This window comes from Notechis scutatus, chromosome 8 (assembly GCF_049901735.1).
Source record: "Notechis scutatus isolate UNSWTSFEM ecotype Mainland chromosome 8, rNotScu1.2, whole genome shotgun sequence".
Taxonomy (NCBI): domain Eukaryota; kingdom Metazoa; phylum Chordata; class Lepidosauria; order Squamata; family Elapidae; genus Notechis; species Notechis scutatus.
This window is the reverse complement of record NC_142016.1, coordinates 6,127,327-6,152,070: the sequence shown is the minus strand read 5'-3', so window position 1 is coordinate 6,152,070 and position 24,744 is coordinate 6,127,327. Positions and strand designations below refer to the sequence as shown.

Sequence of the window (24,744 nt, the reverse complement as noted above, 5' to 3'; positions counted from 1 at the left end):
AATATCCCTCCCTCTACGTGATAAATGTTGAGTTAGTAACTTTTTGCTACATGTTTGCAATTAAGGTCTCAAATCAAGTGATTTTAAATCTGTATCTTGTAAAGTATAATTACTGAGTTAAACTATGCTAACTCTTTGGTTTGGAGCCAAAATACCAGTATGGCCTCTCCTCATATATTGATGAGTTTGGCATTGTGGATGAGTAGTAACTGAAAAAGAATGGGCTCCATCAGTTTCAATACTACAACTCTTGGGTATAAAATTGGATTTTATTGTGTTTTGCTTTTTATTGCTCATATAATCGTTCCTTTTTTATGCAAACAAAAGAACCTCTCTCCTCTTAACAGATTGGATAATCATCTTCTAGACCAGTGGTTCCCAAAGTGGGTGGTACCGCCCCCTGGGGGGGGTGGGATGCCTTGGGGGGCACTGAGAGGCAAGGGGGCTGGCAGGGGGGCGCTAAGAGGCAGCAGGGGCCGCTGGAGGTGAGCAGCAGGGCACAATTCAGGGGTGAGAAAAAACCCCACTGCCTCCGCGTTCGAGGCAAGGCCCCGCATGATCATCCCATTGACTTGCATGCTCTGGTGCAAGGAGCTCCGTCCCGAATGCACCGTTGGGAAAGGAGAGAGGCTTTGCTCTCCTTTTCAAACATCCTGCTGCCGCCACCACCACGTTTCATCCCATTGAGCCCCTTGCACTGGAGGCACCTGCCCAAGCAAGTCTGAACGGAGCGGTGCACGAAGTCAATGGGGTGAGCCTGAGAGAGGGAAAGAGAGAGGAAAGAGAGACAGAGAAAGAGAGAAGGAAGAAGAGAAAGAGAAAAGGGACAAAGAAAGAGGGGGATGGAAGGAAGGGACAGAAAGAAAAAGAAAAAGGGACAAAGAAAGAGGGGGGAATGGAAGGGAGGGTTCAGAAAGAAAAAGAAATAAAGAAAAAGGGACAAAGAAAGAGGGGGGATGGAAGGAAGGGACAGAAAGAAAAAGAAATAAAGAAGGAGGGAGGGAAGGAGGAAAAATATAATGAGATATCTATTCTAGTCCAATCACCTGCTCCAGCAGGGTTAGAAGTGTGTGTGTGTGTGTGTGTGTGTGGTGTGTGTGTGTGTTCTCGTAATTTACCAGTACATTTTGGTTTTGCCTTTTTCAGAATTGGCACTGTAATACATTGGGGAAAACTAATTTTTTAGAGTGGAGATCTGGTCCAATGGATCCTATTTAAAGCCTCAACAAAATGTGAGAGCTTCCTGATAGTCTTGGCCATGTTTCGTCCACAAAACCTTTAATTAACAGAAGCCAAAGATGTTTCAATGTGCTGGTAAAGATGTTTCAATGTGGAAAAGGGCCTCTAAACTAGGCCTCATTTCAATCTGATGCATCAGGTCTCTCTCTCTCTCTCTCTCTCTCCTCTCCTCTCTCCTCTCCCTCTCTCCCCCTCCCCCTTTCCATCCCTCCATGCCCCCTTTCTTTGTCCCTTTTTCTTTCTTTCCCTTTTCTCTTTCTTTTCTTCCTTCTCTCTTTCTCTCTTTTTTCTCTCTCTTTTTCCCTCTCTCAGGCTCACCCCATTGATTTGGTGTACCACTCCACTCGGACTTGCTTGGGCAGGTCCCTCCAATGCAGCGGGCTCAATGGGGTGGACCTGCAGGGCCGGCACCTGAAACACAGCAGTGCCGGCATGTTTGAAAAGTAGAGCAAAGCCAGAGGTTGGTAATTTTTGCTGCAAAGAATCACAAAATCTTCTGGATTGTGCACAAGAAGGGACACACATGTCAATGCAATTCAGCAACATAAAATAAAGAAATACAAATAAAACAAATCAACAAGAAATTGGCAAAGCATCTCTGATTAGATTCTATTCACTACTAGAATCTAATCAGAGATGCTTTGCCGATTCTAGTCCAATGACCTTCTCCAGTGGGGTTGGAAGGGAGTATGTGTATATGTGTGTGCATGGCTGTCAAAACTCCAAAAACAGGTCAAGTAGTTCTAGGGAGGCCAGTCATAAATTAGAACACTTGCTAAGCAACTGGCCATTAAGTGAGGACCACGTGTATTTGGTTTGCCAGTCACCAAACCATGCTCACCCAGTCACGTGACCAACAAGCCATGCCACCAGTCACGTGACCAGCAAGCTATGCCCACCCAGTCATGTGACCAGCAAGCCACGCCCACCCAATCACATTACCAGCAAGCCACACTCTCAAATTAGCCCATGCCCACAGAAATTTGAATCCCGCCCCTGGGTGGGGGGCATTGAGGATGAGTTTGTAGCACCAAAGGGGCGGTGGCCTGAAAAAGTTTGGGAACCACTGCTCAAGACAGTTAAAATTACCAGGATCATATTGGGCTTACTTTCAGTCAGATTCATCCTCATTGCTGGACCCTCACTCAGTAGTCCATCTTTTTTTGAACCCTGATTAGACATTTTGTTGATTCTGTCAGATATTTTTGGTGCTCCAGTCCCAGGACAATGATGGAAGCAAGTTTGGAGGAATCTACTCCTCCCACAGGTCTACCTGAAACAACTCAAGAAGGTTCTATTTAATTTCCCAGTAAGGCCTACCATGTCCACACTCCAGGATAGGGTATTGTGGGGAATTAAAATCTCAACTTACTACTGTCCTCACCAGGTAAGACTTTGAGGACATAAAAAAATACCATACCACCCAGAAACTAATCATATCTTAGTCATGCCTCCATCTGAAAGATTTAGCAGTGAAAAGATTGGGAACAGGAATGATACATGTACATATGTATGTGTATACATGTGTGTGTGTGTACACATACACACACACACACACACACACACACACACTTTCTGCTGCAGTGCAATGAAAAACAAATCTGGTGATATAGACTTATTTCAGAGGAACAGGAATAAAAGCAAGCAGTTTGGCAAGTCTAGTTAGTGGACTTGCTGTAAATATGGGTCGATTGTTCTGGTGTTCTAGGACAACTTTTTAAAATGTTTTGACTGTGGAATCTGTTACTTAAAAAAATAAATCAAAAAAATCTGGAAGCTCTGGTCAAGAGCCAAAGTTGTAGGCTGCTTTCAAGATAATATTTCCCCCTCTTGATCTTTCATGAAACCCTAACCTTAGTTTCCATGGAATACAGTTTGAAAAGTTCTGGATAATTGAAGGTGAGAAGGACAAATGATGTCGATGCTACTGATAATTCAGAAGCAGTTTGGGAGAGGGTTGCAGGAGCCATGCATCATGAACCCCATAGCTTGTATAAAATAAAATAATCTGACCTAAACATTTCTAGGAGCTATGGAGACACTCTATTTAGTTTCTATCTTCAGGTGATAGGAAATATTGATGTACCTATTACAGCTTCCCTTAATTGTATTACTTATAATGGCTTTGTCCAATTAAGTAGTCTTCTCGTATGTTGCAGCCGCATTTCTCAGACAGCTGAAGTCATGTTGGCTGGGCATTCTACAGACTGCAGGTCTAATTCATTGTCCAATACCAAGTTTGGATAGCTGGTGAAACTTGTGGACTAAAGATGCAACAAAATAATTCATTCCAATATGTGGCTCATCCAGACTTTGCTTTCAGAAAATGGAAGAGTTGTACAAATTTCCAGTGTGTTCTGTCTCCCATATTCTATCAGCCTGATCAGGCTTCAAAATTTGCAAGTCTGTATTTACAACCTAGATTGCTATCTGAGACAACATTTTATTCATTAAACATGCATTCCTTTGCATCTTTCTCTTCTCTTGCTAATTATTGTAGTTAACCATTTTGATTCTCTGCTTAGAATCAATATGCACTGAGGTTCTGAGGTTGCTGTTAGTTCCAGCTCCAAAAAAAAAGTCATGCTTAGCCTTGGTTCCTGCAGGAATTCACTTCATCTGCTGCCTTCTGTAAAGACTTGTTCATTATGTACATTAATCAGGTAATTCCACTCCCTGAACATCTGTGTTCATGGTTACTCCAAATGCTAGATACAAATTGCTTCCTCATTAGTAATAATAAATCAAAATATAGCCTAGATTGGTCAGTGTACTGGACAAATTCAGCTTTGTTGTAGTGCCTTCATTTTTTAGACAGACACTTACAAATAAATTTTGCAGTAGCTAAATATAAGCACTGAGAACTGCTGTCATCCAAATTTTGTACCTGGTAAAGTTGAATTTTTTAGCCTATATAGATTATTAAATGACAGCAAAGAGTTACAATTTTGTAGTTAGATCTTAAAGGCATTAATATACCGTTGAATTGTACTTTTTTAATAAAAAAAGCTGAAATGTGTTTGTTTTTAAGTGCTTTGGGACAACTATTGTGTGTTCCTGAAAGACAGTTTGATGCTAGTTAATAATTTAACTAAACTAGCCTTTGAATTGTTTCTTTACTGAACAATGGAAAGTCTAAAAAATATAAACCTTTGTTGTAAAGTGTTATCATGATGACAATAAAAATGTTATCTTGGTTTTCCTCTGCTTATATTCCCATTAGATTGCTAGCTTTATTAGGATTTTTATACTTTGTTTCCTGGAATTTCTATTCACTTTTGTGTAGGCATAAGACAAATAATAAAAATGCTTAATAATAAATAGAGTGGGATTCAACATTTTTAACAACCAGTTCTGTGAGCGTGGCTTAATGTGTGGATGTGGCTTGGTGGTCACGTGACTGGGTGGCGTGGCTTGCTGACGTGACTGGGTGGATGTGGTTTAGTGGTCATGTGACCAACTGGGTATGGCTTGGTGGTAATGTGACTGGGTGGGCATGGCCAGATGACTGGCAAACCAAATACAAGTGATACTCGCTTAATGGCCAGTTGCTTAGCAAGTGTTCTAATTGTCTGTTCACACCAAGTCCTGCCTTGCCTGGAAAAGCTGGCAGGCAAGGCTTCCAGGTCCAACAAAAGGGCCGCAGGCGGGACTTCCTCCCCTCCCTCTTTTTGGGAAAGGAAAGAGCTGGGAACTTCAAGTGAGGCGTGCGCTGCAGCCTCGCCCACCCTACCAGTAGTTCTGGGCTAGACAGCATTTTGGGCTTTCCCAACTGCCTGCAAAACTTACCTTCTTCCCATGGCTGGTGATAGAGGGAAAGGTGAGCCAGCCAGGGCAATTGCCACTCAGCTCCCTGCCAGCCTGCATCATGTCCCCTGCTCGGATTCCCCACAGCTGCTGAGGCTCGTGGCTGCCGGGGTGTGTGGGAGGCAACAAGGAAGCATGAGGCTACGCCTCCTGCATCGCCCCTCTGCCAGCTGCCCCTCCCTTCCCAGGCCGAGCATTTTAGCTGAGTGCGGGAGGCAACCAAGAAGCACGAGGCTACGCCGTCCGCATCACCCCTGGCAGAGGGAAGGGGCGGCAGGCAAAGGGGCAATGAGGGCATAGCATCATGCTCCCTGGTCACCTCCCCAAAGAAGACCCAGCAGCTGCGGAGAATCCAGGCAGGAGGTGAGATGCAGGCTGGTGGGGACCCAAGAGGCAATGGGCCAGTCCTGGCTCACCTTCCTCTCTCCCACCAGCAAGCCAGGTAACCTGGAGGCTGGGGACAGTGGGGGGAGGGAAGCTTGCTAGACTGCGAGTGCCACATGGGATGGAGCCATGGTGCTCCACCAGCAAGCCAGGTGGAGGCTGGGGACAGTGGGGGAGGAAGCTTGCTAGACTGCGAGTGCCACATGGGATGGAGCCATGGTGCTGGCGGCTAAGCAAGCCAGACAGGGACAGTTGAAGAAGCTAGCTAGGCCACGAGTGCTGAGGACAGTGGCAGCATGGCAGTGGCGGCATAGGCTAGCAACTAGGGCTTGTGGCAGCAGTGGCAACAAGGGTGGGGGCAGCAGCAGTAGCATGATGGTGGCAACCTAGGCTGGGCCTGGAGTTGGGACTCAACTGGGGCTGGTGGCGTCAGTGGCATGTAGGTGACTGGGGCTTGCAGAGCCTCACTCAGCTAGGGAGATCATGGCAGAAGGCTGATAGTGATGGCTGGCGGGCAGACGGGTGGGCGAAGACAGACTGCAGGCAGCGATGGCGCATGGCTGAGATAAGGGGTGGGACTGGGTGGGTGGGGGAAGAATTCAGTCAGCGATTGTCACGCATGCATGTAATGTCATTCATGCATGATAAGGATTGGCTGGGCAAGGAGCAGAGAAGCAGGCGGAGAGGGGTGGGGCCAGCCAGGGGCTCGATTTACTGGTTCTCCGAACTAACGAGAATCAGAACAATCGGTTCTACTGAACCAGTCCAAACTGGTAGAATCACACCCCTAGGGAGGAAACCTCCTACAAAACAGTATTAGTGTTTTTATATCATTTGTTGCCTCCTATTGTTTGTCTAGATTTTTTTCTATCTGGAAACAGTAGCCTAGTTTTCTGAAGGTAGAGAAATTGACAAAACACACCTGAATCTTCTCTAACCTGGTGGGTGGATACTGAATGGACAGATATCCATGTAGGTTTTCAAACCTTTTGGGGTTAATCTCTGAGCTGATAGTGAAGTTCTAAACTATTCATGGAAACCATCCCCTGAAGATTACATATGCTAGTTGCATAAGTATAATATAAAATTAATTACAATTACCATGATGGTAGAGCTGATGAAAATATAGTAAAGTGACATTTAAAATAAATTGAGAGAGTGTTTTGTAGCGAGTGGGAAATCAGTGTGAATTCCATACCACATTCTGGTTAATACCAACAACAGTTCATCATGGAGAGGAGGTCTTGGGTTTTTTTTTGTTTTTTTAAAGAAGATATTAATATGGTGTGCATGACAGAATTGTATTATAATTTATAATTTGCTGCCTCTTGGCTGTCCTTTGCTTGGAATGAAAAAGAAATCAGGAAGTTTAACATAATGCTGGGAAGGTTTGCTCTTTTATCATAAGGCAAATAAAGAAAGAACAGATCCATAAAACAACAAGCTGGGTTTAATAAAACTTTAATGATGTTCCAGAGTTTTACCTCCTCATTTCTAGTTCAGCATTCCAAACCACTTAGTGACAAGGATAGCTGTGTATTGTTGTTGTTCTGGCATCTGAACCTGTGAAAACTGTTAGTTAGGAAAATGATCCATCGCTGGCAGATTAAGAAATTAAGAAACATGCTGCACCTTCCCTCTCACTGATAAACTGTTAGCATTTGTAGAACCTCATTAGAATGAGAAACCACTGCCCTTCAAAAGCTCTCAGCATTGAAGTTATTTGCAGGTAAGACAGGAGTATTTTTCACAGGTGGCTTTACTGCTATTTTCTCAAGGATCTCTTGATGCTTGATCAAGAGGCACCTTTATTGACCCTTAAAGTAAACCCAGCATCAATGTTAATAGGTTGAGATTTCCACCCATCTACCATTAGTATCCTGTTTGGTTTTTGTGCTTGAGTGGCTTCCCCAATTACCTGTGCTATACTGGACTTATGTTTAAGTACAAACTGCCAGAAATCCAGCATGACAATCCTACTGTAAATCCCTATCAAAAAAATTGCCATTTCTTTGCACTGAAAGAGCAACTGGTATGGCTGTTTCCTTTTAAAACTCAGTGAGTAGAAGCACATTCTAACTTCAATATATGGCTGTTTTTGTTTTGTGGCTTCCTGCTTAAGGTCTCTGTCCTAATGGTGTTAGTCAAATGGAGGACATTATTTATCTTCTTGCAGATATGGTTCCAACTGTTAGTTTAAACCTTCTTATATCTTTTATTGCTTCCTTTTCTCATTTTATTATCCTATTTATGACCTGTGATTACAATAGCAAACTTATTTATTTTGGATGGAAGAGAAATTATGGATAAATGCATGGATAGATTAGGATTGTACTTCAAAGTGGCATTCTCCAATATCCACACATTCTCTGGTCCCTGGCAGATAGCAAGGCTTGAACTAGCCAAGGATCCAAGGAAACTGTCCATGGAATAGATTAGTACTTGCAGGGTGGGTTCATATGTAACACTTTCCCTGGTTACTAAATTAACTATGGAGGGGAGATAGAACTCTTCATCTCAACTATTAAATGTTGACTTTTAACCAAATAATCTAGATTCATCTTAGTCTGGGGATGGTGAACCTGTGACATGTCTGTCACATGTGATACGCCATGTCATTCTTGATGATAGACTAGGCCACTGGGCTCTCTCAAAGTCATGTAAAAAATGCCCTGCTCTCGCACAGCATCTGGAGCCTCCGAAAAGCATATGAAAATGGGACATGCTTTACAAATATGATTTACATTTCTAAGTTTTTCTTTTTCTTTTAAATTTTAACTCGAATGCCTGCCCAAGTCAATATTACTTGTCAGTCTGATACTGATTCAAAATTCAGTCTTTCTTTCCTAGTTGCTATTTCTTCTGATTGGATGTTCACTTTTTAAAAATTCACTTATACAAACACTTGTAACTTACTTTCAGTTTAATACTGGTTTCTCAAACTATGCTTGGGAATATTTCTGACAACTGTGACATTTAATCAATTTAATTAGGTAGATTGATAGATTTTTTTTTCCTTTTAAAAAGCTTAATAGGTATTCTAATTATACAGGCAGAATATTTTATAACATACATAGCCAGAGAAAAATATACCAAGATATCATTTTATATAGGTGCTAATTTAAAAAATGACAAGGCATACTGTACCAGTATTAAAGAGTGCTTATTCTCTTCTCAGTCTCTCTCAGAGAGAAATGATTTTCTCAAATAAGTCTTTCATCGTGTGCAATACAAATATGCTACTGACTTCAGAAATAGTTTTTTTTTCCTTCACATTTGTGCTAATTTAATTAATAGATGAACCTGCTAATTGATTATAACATAGCCAATCAATTATTCTTTTCTATTAATCAGGTTTCAGTCCTCATATTAGAGTAGCAGCACAAACATTTGTAAGAAAAAATAAAGAATCACTGCATTTGAAAAAGTTGAAAAAACTGCCTGGAGAAGGTAGAGTACATCACAACTAAACAGCACTGTATATAGTAGTGTGATGCAGGGAAAAGTCTGCTGCATTTTTCCTGTCACTTGTAATTCATTTGGATGAGAAGATGTCTCCTTGATCCTTCAAAGGAGAAGATACATAAGGTGCAAAGGTACATAAGGAGAATATAGAAGAATGGTCAAGGACTGTATAAGTGTCCCCCTCTCCTATACAATTGGTACTCCAGCTTTTCATTACCTCCCTAGCTGGCCTTCCATTAAATTGCAAGGGAAGACATTAAAGGGAATTCCTTCCTTTTGAATCCTTTTGTTGGATAAGATCTTTTGGGTGTTATCCAACAAAATGCAGTTCAGATGTGTGAAAAGTTGGATCTTACACTTAGGCAAGGAAAAGTGCACAGTTATAGAACAGATGGTACCTGGCTTGATATCTGTAAGTGAAGGGAAAATAGGAGTAGGAGTTCTAGTGAACAATCAGCATTGCTGCTGCAACTAACAAAAAGCCAACACAGTTGTAGATTGCATAAAATATAGTATTAACTCCACCTGAAATGATGGTACTACTTTATATTATACTGGTAAGATGGTCATCCCAATGCAAAAAGATGTTGAGGCTCTAGAAAGGGTTTAGAGAAGAACAAAAAATGTGTCTGGAGATGAAACTATACAATGAACTGTTGTGGGAACTAGGTATATCTAGTCTTGGGATGGCATAATAGCAGTTTTCTACTACTTGAGGGGCTTTCACAGAGAAGATGGGGTAGACCTATTCTCCAAAGAACCTGTAGGCAGGACAAGAAGTTACAGATGGAAATGATTAGAGATCCAATCTGGAATTAAGGAGAAATTTCCTGACAGAACAATTAATCAGAAGAATGGCTTACCTCCAGAAGTTGTGGATCCTTCATCACTGGAGGTTTTCAAGATTAGTTTGGACAACCATTTGGCTTAGATTGTATAGGGTTTCCTGCTTGAGCAGGAGGTTAAACTAGAAGACCTCCAAAGTCCCTTCTAACTCTGTTATTCTTTGGCTTCTATGACTTCCTTCTGGCATTTTCCAATTAGAAAAAGACTGATGGAAAGTTATTAATAAGAAAAGCAGTATGTGGAGTTACCTACTTTAACTGTAATTAAGAATATAATTGCCTAGTCTTCCAAGGGCTATTATTTGCCAAAACTGTTTTGGTTTGACACTGAGTGAATAGTGAAGCTTCATGGATTAAATGGAATAAAATAGCATGCAAAGTTGTCAGTGACTTGCTCAGCATGACTATTACTTGTGAACTATTACTCCAAACCAAGTTAGAACTCAGTGAAATTATCCAGAGGAGAGAGGTATGCCTAATTAGGGGCAACAAAAAGTCCAGTCAGATGTCCCCTTACAGATGCTTTGACCAGGACCATGTGGCAGCTAAAAATCATTTGCTACAGCTATCAGGGTCATTTCCTTGTCAATCTCTTCTCCACTTAAAAAATTCCTAAAATGAAAAGAGTCTATCTCAAAAGTATATCTTTTGAAGCAAAAAAAGAGATCCACAAATGGCTAGCTAGCAGAAATTAATATAATTTGCTGGGATTAAGGATTGAGATCTATTCTGGCATTATTCCTAGACCTTATCACAAGATGGAGATTCTGTATCCATTCACTTTATAACATCCTGGATCCACCATACTCACCAATTTATTTGAGTGGCTGGCTGTTTTAGCTGCTGAGATATTTGATACTTTACTTGAAAATGGGGAAAGCTTTGAAAATGCCCACATCCCAGCCACGTTCACAAAGGCAAATATTGAATAGTAGTATAGAATAGAACAGAATAGAACAACAGAGTTGGAAGGGACCTTGGAGGTCTTCTAGTCAACCTTGGCTTCACTTTTCATCTAGCTCAATAAATCAGCCTCCATTCCCAGCTACTGGGGATCTGTAATAGTTATCTTTATATTTTAAAAAGGGAGTAGGATTAGTTCTGCTAATGAACTTCCTCAACATAAGAAGTAAACTATATACTAGGAACCTTTGTTGGAAACCTGAGCATTGGCAGGAGCAGGCTGGAACACTCATATTAGAAAGAGAAAAAAGCAGGCTTTAGAACAGAACGTTCAACTGTTGGTTTTACAGCACAGAAGGATAAAATATTCTAGCAAACCCAAAGCAATGTTAATGGTGCATTTCTTGATTTGAGCTGTGCCTTTGATTCCGTCTCTGGAGGACAACTGTAAGATATGAGTAAGGCTTCCACCACAGAAAAATGCTTGCTCCACCAGTGATATATCAGTACAAGTCTATGATTAAAACAAAACTCTTTGGGATATCTTACAAATTGAATTGCAACTCAGAAGCAAGGCTGTTATTAGCATCTGAATCCCCAAACTTCTATGTTCACTCCATAGTCAGATTCCAGCAAGATATAAACTCTCATACTCCTAGCTAGCTTATAAAAGTTTACCAACACTGCTCGATGCAGTCAATGCTGTGATCGTGTCATAAATATTACTGGATTAGGAGAGCATTGCAGATCCTCACTGACTTTGCACTAAGAATAATCTTCTGACTGACTGATTATTAGAAGCAAAGACTATGAGGTTTGCTTGAAGCCTCGAGAACAACAATTGGAATATCCATGGAAATGTCACTGAATAGCTTAAATCAGGGCTGTCCAATCTTGGCAACTATAAGACTTGTGGACTTCAACTCCCAGAATTCCCAGTTAACCATGCTAGCTGGAGAATTTAGGGGGTTAAAGTCCACAAGTCTTAAAGTTGCCAAGGTTGGACACCCCAGGCTAAATATTTTAAATATCTCTTGGTAGTATTATGTATCTCAGGCAAGTAGAAGACCCAAGCTGAAATTATAAAGCAGGCAAAAAAGAAGTACTGCAAGTATCTTGATTGTTTTGTGCAAAAGGGAAGTTTTGAACTTGCATCTTTCACCAGCTCAACTCTGTGGTTACACCCAGTCGATATTCCTATTATCACCCCTTAGAAATTATCCAGACCACATTTCTGAGGACAAGTCTGTAAATATTTGCTGAATACAGCCTTCTTTCTGGCTAAAAACCTGTGTTTGGCAGGAGAAGTTTCAATCTTTGGTCAAAGCTTTTGTCTGTAGGCCTGGCTCCTTCAATAATTGTCAGCAAATCCATTTCAGGCTGGAAGACATTGTCTTGCATAAAGAATGAGAGTTTTTGCTATCTTTGGCTTATAATCAAGCCAGAATGCTTCTTGAACAACTGGAAGGGGAATGACAAAGTGAACCGAAATTAGTTGCTAACAGGGTTAGGCTCTGGAGCCCAAAAAATCTGAAATTGAGTCTGTAGCAACTTTGGGACTGCCTGGCCATTACACAGCTTTTTCTCAGGTTCAGTTTAACATCCTTCCATCTGCTCTTTTAGAAGGCAGATTTAACAGAATCCTGTATGAGAAATTCACCTACTTTACTTGATCAGTGGTGATATATTTAACTGAAATATATCTTTTCCTGAAATCCTGCAGCAACTGTGAAAGTCATGGTCTATTAAACTGCACAGTTCATAGAGATTTATTATAAAATTTGTAAGCTACCCCAATGAATTCTTATTACAAGCTTCCTTATACAAACTGTAATTTAGTTTACTTTATTGTCATTGCACCTCATACCATGAAATCAAGCACCATCTTCACTGCACATAATTCTGTGCATTGGTGGTTAGGGTATAGCAGCAGATAAATGAATCACTGATAAAACTAGCACTCCACTTCTCTCAATATACTAAATAATCTACTGTTTTTATGCTATTTAATACAGATGGTTATGATCTGGACAATAGCTTGTACAGTAGCCTATTTTAAATTGCTGGCTTTATGAAGAACTATTTACTTATTAACTGAATATTGCTATTTCTTGTATTGGATCCCAGAGAAGCTTTAAAATATCTGAGTTGCAACATAGTTTTCATAGAAATTTTAATGTAAATGATGCTTCCTAAATGTAAAAATGTTCCAGAAGGTTATATTGGGATCTTCAAAGAGTAATCAGTTTTATAACCACAATTGGTTCCATTGACTTCATTTGCGGAAGCTACCTGAGAAGGCAGTATATGGCATTCACGTGACTCTAGGATGCTGCAATCATCGTAAATACATGCTGGTTGCCAAATGCCCAAATTTTGATCATGCAACCATGAGGATGCTGCAATGGTTCTAAGTATGAGGATCAATTATAAGTCATTTTTTCAGTGCTGTTGTAACTTGAAACAATCCCTAAGTGAATGGTTGTAAGTTAAAGACTACCTGCATGCAGAATTGAAGGAAAATATACTATATATTAAGGACAGTTTTATTTTTATTTTTAAAAAGGATCTACTAGAGGTTGTTTCATTGAAGATACTGTAATTTATTAATAAAATCTGCATTCAAAAGTGAACAAGAACAAGAGTAAACAATGGAGAAAGGATAGAATACAAAAAATACATCAGCACTCCAAGTAGTAGCATAGAATAATAGAATAATTAGTTACAAAATAGATATGGATCAGCACAGCCCTATATATTCTGTTGAATAGGTGAGTCAGTCTACATTCAGAATGTTGTGGCATCTTGGTGATTACAAGTGGTGTTAATTAATGTTGCCCCAAGATCCTTTGAACTAATCTCAACTAATTATTAGGGCTGTGGAAAGCTTTCAGAAAATGAAGCATTAAAGTAACCATGACCTCTGAAAGGCTTTATGTGTCTGCCTAAAAGTATTTGCATGATTAGCTAACGTTCTCTGGGACAATTAAAGAAGCTAAGTAGCTATACAATTTTACATGCCAAACTTGTGTGAACCAAGTGGAGAGGCCCTTAAACCAGCCATGTTGAAACTTTTGCAGGTAATGGCTCTAAAGCTCTAAGGAAGAAAACTATACCTCCTCTTAAAGAATTCTGCAAAACAATCCTTTCAACTATATTCTATAACTCTTCTAGTTATCCAGCTCTCTGTCATCTGTGAAACTAATATAGTTCAGTTGTATCTGTTGGAAACTTGATTATTGTAAGCATAGCTGAACAGATTTGACAATACTAGCTTTCACTATTTAAACCAACAATACCCACACTGTATTTAGGAGTTTGTAAAGTCCTAAAGGGCATACAATATCAGATTTCCTTTGTTTAATCTTGTGTTGACGTGCAGGGAGTATATTTTGCAATCCTATCTGGTCTACTGGCACTTCCTGGGGATTCTCAATTTAAATGTTAATATGTTTGCTACCAGGAAAGGTGAGAGGACATAATTGAGTTGCATGTTTTTATCTATGGCTTGCATATGTTATTTATTTATTTAGAAAATTTATTTGCTGCCCACTTTAATGGTTCTGGGCCCTTGCATCTTGGTCAAAGTACAGTAAGCCACCACTAACATTCATTAAAAATAAAATGCAAGTTGTCCTTATAGATACTTGGGAATTTCTTTGTTTTTAGGCTGATACTACTATCTTACCTTTTTCTTCTTCTTTTGTTTCTCTTTCTACTGCTCTTTAGAAGGGGAATTTCCCTAAAAATGAGTTAGCCTGTTGGGCTGTGTGCCTCACAGGTTGGGTACATTTGTTCCAATGCAGAGATGACCAAGGAAAAATTATATGACTGCAGTCTTGAGAAATTTGGTAAGAGACGAGTAAAGGAAGAGTCTTCTAAAAATTAAAAAATGAAATGCATCTTATTCCTCAAATTAAATGAAGAAAAAACTAAAGCCCTTTTAGTTTCATTTTATGTTGCATGCAAACTAATCTCTTAATAAGTCTCCTTGTCAGCTTTGGAAGCCATATTAACTCCACACGCTTCCACACTGCCACATTCTTGAGCCTGGGAAACTGGGAGGGGGGAATTTCTTGGAGTGCATGTGGTTAGACATAATAGCTTTTTTTTTCTAAGTCAAGGTCATGTTATTTATGCACCTGGTTGAGAGAAAGTCTGAAGCTGAGGCGAATGGTGATTGGGGCATGTGATGTAATGAGTGCAGGGGGTGGATTTGTAGTTTTTACTTATTGCAAGGAAACCCGGAACTTTCAGATTTGGGATTTCCCAGATGTGCCAGTTTACTATCCAAAATAAAACAGAACTTTTGAGAAGATGTCTGTCTCAGAGTTATTTGTTGGAGTGGAGGCTTTTTGGAACACTGACACTCATGTTAACTGAATGCATCATTGTTTTGCCAAGTGTCATAGCAATGATCAAGTGCCCGGGCAATGGTTCCTTGGGATCCAGATGCAATGAACACATGGGATTTTAATCTTTATTAGTTCAATCCTGATGGGGCTCATGGTTGACTCAGCCTTCCATCCTGCTGAGCTGAGTAAAATGAGGATCCAGATTGTTGGAGGAACCATGCTAACATTGGTAAACCACTCAGAGAGTGCTATGAAGCACTATGGAGCAGTTTATAATATACCTATTGCACATTGCTATTGCTATTAGCTAAAGCAAACTGATTGAAAAACATAACATAAAAAGCATACCTATCAACCAAGTTGATACAAATCTTTTACAAGCTGCCAGGAGCTCCTTAATAACATTAGCAGAGATGCTCTATTGGATCATCAATTTGTCAACAGTAAGCAACACTAGGTTCCATTGCAGAAACTCTTCATTAATAACAACAATCCTGCAGTTTTTATCAAAACCTGGCACCATGACTTCATGATCTTGCTATGGTCAGGAAACTGCAAGACCTGATCTTGCCTGGATGATACATGACTCTTGAATGGGAATTAGTGGTGATGGTGATGAGTATGTGAAGTCTGAGATTTTCACAGCAAGAGAAACTTTGAAGCTATGTGGAAGATTCCTCTACTTTTGTTTAGCAAGCAAGAGTGAAAAATATGCAAGCTAGCTTAGAAGGAGTTCTGAACTTCTAGAGCGGGGTGTCAAATCAGTGGCGGGATTCAGCCAGTTCGCACCACTTCGGGAAACCGGTTGTTTACTTTCTGAGCAGTTTGGTGACCTGGTTGTTGGAAGAAATCATTAGGGCAGAGAGCTGGTTGTTAAATTATTTGAATCCCACCACTGTGTCAAACTCATGGCCTGGGGGCTGAATCCGGCCTGTGGTGTGGTTAAATCCAGCCCATGGGGCTGCTCTGGAAACAGCAAAGGACCAGCCCACAGTGCCTCTGCCAGAAAAAAATGGAGCTTCGGGGGGCTGTGGATGGCCCTCCTGAGCTCCATTTTTTCTAGCAGAGGGTTGCAGGAGGCTATCACAGCTGAAAATGGAGCATTCGATGGCCATGGGCAGCCCTCCCGAGCTCTATTTTTGCTGTCAGAGGGTTACAGGAGGCTGTCACGGCCAAAATGGAAATTTGGAGACCATTTTTGCTGGCAGAGTGTTCAGACCACCACAGGCACCCCAACACGAGTGATGTTGAGCTGGTCACACCTATCCTGGCTACGCCCCCCAAGGTCAAATACAACCCCGATGCAGCCCTCAATGAAATTGAGTTTGACATCCCTGTTCTAGAGTTTCTTTAATATGAGGGATAAATCAAAATATGTCACTAACTCCTTTCAATAACAATGGTCTTCTTGTGTAGTCACTACAATCAGATTTTCCCCTAAATTTGAACTCTGTGTGATAACATACATTATTAAAGACTCTACTGTGCGGTAACATGCTGATGCATCACAGTGTTTGGCAAGAAAGTAATCCACACTCCCGAGGACTAAAAGTCAATTCTGAAGGTCTAATTTTATTGTTTTTGTGTGTGTAATTTTGAGAAAATTGTTTTGAGCTTGCAACCTATTGTATTTATAATAGTCCAGCCTACAGACATACAACTGTTTTGGAGTGCAAGTGGATAATGGCAAGAGAAACATAATGGAATAAGGTATCAGGAACTTTGTCACTCATGCTCAGTATGGCAGTTGTCTGTGGCCTGTACAGATACAAATACCCAAGAAAAAGAAAAGAAAAAAAGTGGGGGAGGAAGGTTCCTTTCTATGATTTCCTCCCACTTTTCTTCCTTTGATTAACAGAACATCTATGACTTATATTCAGAAAGCATTATACCATCCTTCCCATGTGGTGGACATGAAATAGTTCCAGTTTGCCGAGGAGAAGCAAACCTATATCAAATCATGTTTTGATATGATTATGTTTTAATAACCACTACCAAAACTGTCAAAATTGGCCTGTAGAGATTCTCAGTCATCTAGGTCATGGTTATCCCAAAGGTGCTTTTTCAGCAGTCAACAGGACTTGTTTTTTCTTTGAAGATGTTTTACTTCTCATCCAAGAAGCTTCTTCAGCTCTGACAGGATAGTGGGGAATGGAATGATTTATATTCCTTGCAGACAGTTGGTCATTTGCATCATTGAGGTTTATCTGTGTTGTCAGGGTCACCTGAGTAATGCTCCAGTTTCCTGTAGTCTGCATTTTTTTTTCAAATGTTTCAAATTTTCAGTTTTTTTTCTGAGGACACAGATAAACCTCCAAGCTGAAGAATGGATGAGAAGGGAAACATCTTCAAAAAACAAGGAAGTCCAGTTGCCTCCTGAAAAAGCACCATTGGAACAACTATGACCTGGATGACTGATAATCTCTACAGACTTTTAGCTATACAATTTGGGATGAACATCCTTTGAATGGTGTGGGAGTAGGAATGGATTTCCAGAGGGAAAAAATGCAGACTACAGGAACCAGGAGCACCACTCAGGTGACCCCGACGACTCAGATGCTTCAACAACCCTTTAAAACAGGGGTGTCAACCTGGTGGCCCATGGGCCAGATGTGTCATGCACAAGCCACGCCCACCCCAGCTCCACAAATGGGACAAACATCACATGATAGCAATGTGACATGGCGAGTTTGATACCCGTGCTCTAAAAGGATGCAAATGACCAGCTGTCTGAAAGGAATATAAATCCTTCCATTCCCCACTATCCTGTCAGAGCTGAGGAATGAGGATGAAAAGTGAAACACCTTCAAAGAAAAAACAAGGAAGTCCAGTTGCCTCCTGAAAAAACACCTTTGGGATGTCAAAGTGGACTAGAATATGGTGACTTCTAGTTAAGTGTAGCCCAAGACATATTTTTACATGATACTGAAATAGAAAGAAGTTGGGATCAATATGAACAAGTAAAGAATCCTTTAAATTTCTTCCCCAAACCCCCAAAACTTTAAACTTAGACTGTCTACTGTTGACCTCACCCCTTTCCTAAGAGGTCTGTAGGGGGTGTGCATAAGTGCACCAATGTGCCTATGTCCCTGTCCTATTGTTTCTTTTTTCTTGTTTGTATCCATTTCATATGTTTATTACCATGTTTATACTTATACTTGTTGTCTAATAATTGTTTGACAAAATAAATAAATAAATAAAAAGTTGCTGATCGGAATCATCATTGCAGACAAGAATAAATCCTTCAACACAACATTTGATTGAACATTGCAGTGAAAGAAAGTCTCAGATCTTATATATCTTTGCTCCAGGGTTTAAACCGTGCACTTCCTCCTCTTGTCCTTCTGAATTAACTGATACTCAAGCTAGTTACCCCAAGGCTTTGGAGATAGCTTCTGAAACATTTTCATAATGTTTCATAATGTGTAGCCTAAAAAAAACATCTTAACAGTCTCAGTTCTTATGCCCTGGTGCAGAAACTTCTTTTCATGATGCACTGAGAGCAGCAAAAAAAGAAAAAAGAAAAAGAAAAAGCCAACTGATTTTTCAAATCTTTGCAGTATCCTCAAAATAAATATATGATCCTCCCCTCCATAAAATAGCCAGGTTAATTACCAGTTCATTTGAAATCTGATTTTAGGAACAATTGCTTGTACATTCTAATCTGTATGTGTTTGTGTGTATATAAATCTATGTACGTATATATTATTTGCATAAAAAACATCCTTTAAAAGTAAACACTTCTTTATTAACATCTTCCTTGTAAGATTTCTGGAAGTATTCTTTTCATTTATCTAGTTGTCCTTGACTTATCCAACTTTAAAGTGGTCAGGACTCACCGCCTATTGGCTGAAACAGAATAGAGATCAACAGAGAAAATCCTATTGATGTATTGTTATGCTGTCTTATAGACTGGAAGGGAGGAAACTAAACCAATTCTCTGGATGTGTCCCAATAATAGTTGTTTGCTACATTTAAATGGTCTTTTTAGAAATAAATTTAAATGCATTAAGTTGCATTTAAATATATTAATGTACTATTTCTACAACTCTAGAATTTATTGGTGATTTCTTTAAGATCTCACAAAATCAGCCAAGGATGGCTAGGTGCTGATACCTGGTGTAGACCATTTTGTAATTGCTTTGTCTTTTAAATCCTTTAAATCCTATAAAGTTGTTTTCTTAAAACTGGGTGAAAACAGTTTTGGAAGTAAAATTTAAAGTATTCACCAAACTAAATAGGGAAGTGGTCCTTATTTTAGATTTACAAAATCCCTTCTATCTTCTGTCAAGCTATTCCCTGTGTTAACCAAACACAGTAAAATGCTTATAAAGCATTTTCTATAACCCTTTTTATAGAACATTTTCTAGAAGCATTTTTGTCTGTTCATTTTCAGTGGTCCAATTTGATCTCAGTTAAGATCAAATAAAGGGGGTTATTTAGTTTCTTGCAACTTTTGAATATTTTGAAACATCAATCCATTGTGCTTGATTTTCTTTTAGAAATACTTTGGAGACAAAAATCTATGCTGAAATATGCATAGATTTTTAATAAAGACCAGTATGCAGAAGTCTGCATTGTAGAAGTGAATGGAAATACTCATGTGCAAAACCTGAAGGAAACTTGTTTCCAGGTTTACATATTACCTTGAGAGGTGCAAATTAGGTTAAGTGACATTAAGATGCAAACTAAACTGATTTCTCGCCCATGTCTGGTTAAATATAAATTCTTGGGTGGATGGTGATGAGCATGTGAAGAGATAGACAGGACCCTTCCCAATGCTGCAAATGTGATAGTTGGCTTTTCTGATCTATTGAAGTGTTTCATTTGACACTTGAAGCATTCCATTTGAAGATTCATTTTCTACACTATTCTGTTGTGATTCCAGCTGTGACAAATTTAACAGCCGTGAAAACCAACAGCCTGTGTTAAAAGCAACAATTATGTCTTGAAGCACACTGCTTATTTTAAGAAATTAGAGGCATTTAAATACATTGAGAAACAGTCTTTGAGTAAATGGCAATGTTTCCTCATCAATTAAAACACCTCCTTTTTTCCTTTTTAAAAGGAACAAAACAGTGATTGTGAGTGTTTGCATTTTTCCTCACTTGTTTTAGGAAAACTGCTGCTGTAGCTAATCAAAATGGTCCCATTTCCAAAATGAATCCTAAAGCAGGAGTTATTGACCAGGAAGAATTGGCAAGATTCCCATCTAAGTTTCAGGACATGCCTTTTGATTATAGATTTTTAAGATAGCTTGGGTACCATTAATTTTTTATAATATTCAAATATAGAACGAAGATGATTATCAGTAGGTCCAAGTAACAAACTATGTTTGCATACAAGAGCAATTCCATTTGTGAAAGACAGACTTATTGGAAATAAAGTGTGTTGCAATTTCCTCTCCCAAGTATCTGGGTCTATCAATCTTTACCAAACAAGTTCCTTTTAGTTGACATAATTCTAACATTTTTTTTTAATTTTCTGTTTGTTTATGTCTCCGTTCAATTTTTGAGCTATCCCAAAAGATGAGGGATCTCTCAAAACATTAAAACAAATAATAAATCAATCGTGAGAAATTCTATCAAGGAGAAGGAAACACCACAAATATCAATATATAATATTCCAATATCAATGCAGGATTGCAAATTGCCCTCTTTTTAGAGCTGGTGATTAACCCCCTCCCACCCAATAATTTTAGGGTTTTCCGAAATGTTGGTCATAGTTACTGGGAAATATGAGAATTAGACAACAAGGAAGATAAACCCTGATGGAAATATTTCCATCAAAGACTTAGGCAAACATATATTTTTTTTATGCCCTGGGAAAAAAGAAAATATTTGGAAGCAGTTCAGACAGATGCCCTTCTGGTTCACTCAGATATAAGTATTGGGGAAAGATATAGTACATTATGATGTGCAAAATTCTGCTGTCAGACAAATGGTGGCTATAGTCTTCCTGTGGAGTTGATTTCTGGTTTGGTCCACCAAATGAGCTGACACTATCCAGAGGGTATAAGTTAAAGAGTGGAATGAATTTACAAGGAATCCAGAATATAGAGTGCTTTCCAACTGAGTCTATGGTTAATTTCTTCTAAACAAGAAATCAAAGTTTGTCATTCTGCATTTGTAGAGGGGCTACCCTGTACATACAAACATATACACATGCGTGCATGCATGCATCCATACATAAAGATTCCAGGTTCAGATAAGCTTTTGATTCCTAGCTATGCTGCCTTGTCTCATCAGTGGGATGTCCAAGTAGTTTCATTCGTTGTGAGCTAGGATTTTACTTTGTATATGGTATAATTTAGCTATAGAATGGATTAATATATTAGGCAATGATAGCCATTGCTAAATATTAACTTTAATCAGTACATGGGACTTCCAAGGTCAGTAAAATTATGCTTTTAAGTATCAGATATTGTGAAAAGACTGCAGTAAAGATGCGTTTGCATCAGTTTTGTGAATTTCATAGAATCTTATGAGCAGTGATACGGGAGATTTTCATTAGGATCATTGTTTGATGAGAGCAGAATTTATTCATGAACAGGAGGGAAAGGGCTTGAATTTTTAAAACAAAAATAAATATGAGGCAAAGTACAAATGACAGATTGCCTTGCCCTCTGAATTTCTCCTTTTGGAAGCAAACTACTGGGCTAGAGAGGCAGTTAGCCTAGAAATGTCATTGAAGAGATCTTACTGCAGTCTTATGTACAGAAGGTCAATTTTGATCATGATCAGCTTGGAAGAACTTTTGCATCATTCACATGTTGTATTGCACTGGAATTCAGACAGATTTAACACCAGGCAGTGTTTACATAAACTCAAAGATAGTTGATAAAGAATTATGGAACTACATTAAAGCAGTGACATCTGAAACAGCTACCTTAATTTCTCTTGGTAAAGATGCATTCTATTTATTTATTTTATTTATTTATTTGATTTGTCAATTGTTTACAAGATAATAAGTATAAGTGTATACATAGTTATGAGTACATGAAATGGGTACATATAAGAAAAAGAAAAGAAAAGAAAAATAAAAGAAACAATAGGACAGGGACGGTAGGCACGTTGGTGCGCTTATGCACGCCCCCTACAGACCTCTTAGGAAAGGGGTGAGGTCAATAGTAGACAGTCTAAGGTTAAAGTTTTTGGGGTTTGGGGAAGAAACTACAGAGTCGGGTAGAGTATTCCAGACATTGACCACTCTGTTGCTGAAGTTCTGAAGAAATTCTGCAGCAAGTAATTATGAGACTGGAATTTCAACACAAATGAATGAAGGATACCAACTGGGGAAGCTTTATACTGAAGCACCTAAATTATTTTTAAAAAAACATACACAGAAACCTTCCTTCTTATTGGTGTGTTGTATCTGTAAAATGTGAGCACCAAACTTTGATCAAGCCCCTTGAATCATGGAATTATATAACATCAGGGATTATCTGGTTCAACTCTCCATAGTATGCTGGACAGTTATTTAAACCATCCATGAGAAGTGGCTGCCCAGAGAAAACATCTTGAAATTCAGAATTGCTACCTGAATAAATAGACTGTTTTTTATATTTAAATGAGAGCTGAGTAGCTGCAGTTGGTTTTAGTTGTGGTTTTTCTGGCCATGGAAGATATTTTGCAAGCACCTTCTATATAGCTTTCCTTTTTGTACTGTAACATGTCAATCATATGTGTATGTGTTGATACATTTTTTTCCGTTTTTTGGTGGTGGTGCAATTTAATAGGTGTCATCTACTATAAAATTTTGCATTGCAACCACTGACCCATGATGTCTTAGGTTTTTTGTTGTTGCCACACTTCATCTCAGTTTAGGATTTTGGTTCTGACCCCCAAAGTAGCGTTTTAGAACTGGTTCCAGTTGGCAAGTTTGCATCTCTTTTAGCAAAAATCCTGCTGGCCTTTCACATGCACTAAAGCCTGGATCTGAACCTGGGGCCCCAAGTATGTGAAGGGTCTCAGCTCCTGGGTGTACTGATGATGAATACTTGTTTATTTCTCTCAAGGCCCACGTGTTTAATTTTTGTAATTGTTTTATTTCTAATATTGTTCACTTGTGGAGATGGATACCCATAGATGCATACATACACATACATTCATACATACACAAACCAAATAAATATAAAAGTGAGTCGTGTAGCCTGATGTTTGCCTACTTTTTCTAGAATGGAGCCATTAATGAAATTTCTCCACAGGCTAGCTAAAGACAGATTCTCATCCACTGCTGGACAGATGTCCTCCCACTATTAAAAGACCACTTGGACTGCTGATAGATTAGCTGAAGAAAGAACCATTATGCCTCGGATTGTCAAGAATCTGCTTTATGTTTTTAAATGTAAACAACAAATGAGCTGCAACCAGCTGAAACCCTTTTAATGCCTTAAATTATTCAACCTCTAAAGAGCAGGTTGAAAAAAAAATATTACTTGTCTTTTAATGACTTGAGTCTTGTAGGATTTCAAGAGTATTTCCCCCATTCTCCCTGAGCTTAGGTTTACATTCTTGATCACAAGATGCCTTTATGATAACTGTATCAAGGGCACCATCTGCTTTTCTCACTGGTCCACTGTATGCATGCATATAGGTAGGTAGGTATAAATGATGGCCTTAAGTCAATCTTGGCTCCTGAAGACTTCATGGAGTTTCCTTGGCAATATTGAATGGTTTGCCACGGACTTATTTTTTTTATTTCCAGGCCTAGGGCTGAGAGAGAACAATTCATACAAAGTCACCTTGATGGTTTCTATGCCTAAGAGAGGACAAGATCCCAGCCCTCCCTACTCCTACAAAGACTGGTGCTTTTCACCCTCACAGCACCCTGCTTCTCATTTTTAACATCTGTCATTTTTTATATTTTGAGAAATTTTCTTGCAGCAGATTCTTAATGCTCATTCTAGGGGGCTATCTCAGCTGACACGGAGGTTAGTCAGTATTATCAGACTTTTCTTAGAGGTGATTTGGAAAAGTAGTTGGAGACTTTTCAACTATATTGTAATGTTATTCCCATAAATTCCTACCACTGTGACCAGCGATAAAGGAATTGCTGCTCAAAAATCTCAAGAGCGTCATAAAACAATATTGAAGAAATTGAGCTACAAATCTATAAATTCTTCAGTTTAATATTTCTTCCGATATAAACTCATCAATAAACTCATAAATTGAAGTATTTCAATTTAATCCTCCTTATTTAAATACATTGAAATTTCAGCCTTTCCATCTATAAAGTAGGATGAGATTCAGAAGAACAGTTATGACACAGTATTACAGTAAACATAGAAAAATGCAGCATTTGAGAAATGCTTTTTTATGACACTGTTGCATCAGATTATTGATAATGAAGTTAATGTCTCTAGCATAATTCACTCATAGGGTTTTTACAAAATTTACAGCAAAATGTTAGTTAAAATGCTGTTAGTTGTCATACAGTGTGTAGAGCTTGGAACATAACCAAATCTCCTGCCAAGAAGAGATCCATACAGGAGATCCATAGGGATCCATTACAGGAGATCCATAGGGTCAATTTTGATCAAGTTTTCTTTCTTTACTTTTCCTTTCAAAGGATCAAACTCTTCTGCATAAAAACTTGGAACAGCATCTGCAGATCCTGTAAAATAGAGTCTGAAACACAATTGTAGTAAATGGTCAGAAGTTGTGAAATTCTAGGGAGGGGGTATATAATCTCATATTGTTGCCTTCTGACAATTTTTAAAATAACTCTTTAAAATAGTTATGGTA

At 39.0% G+C, this 24,744-nt stretch overlaps 1 protein-coding gene across 2 annotated transcripts in view; it reads left to right on the top strand.

Moving 5' to 3' along the window:
- CSMD2 (CUB and Sushi multiple domains 2) overlaps positions 1–24,744 on the top strand; it is a 642,692-nt gene that overhangs the window by 108,669 nt on the left and 509,279 nt on the right. The gene's annotated exons all lie outside the window — the stretch shown is intronic.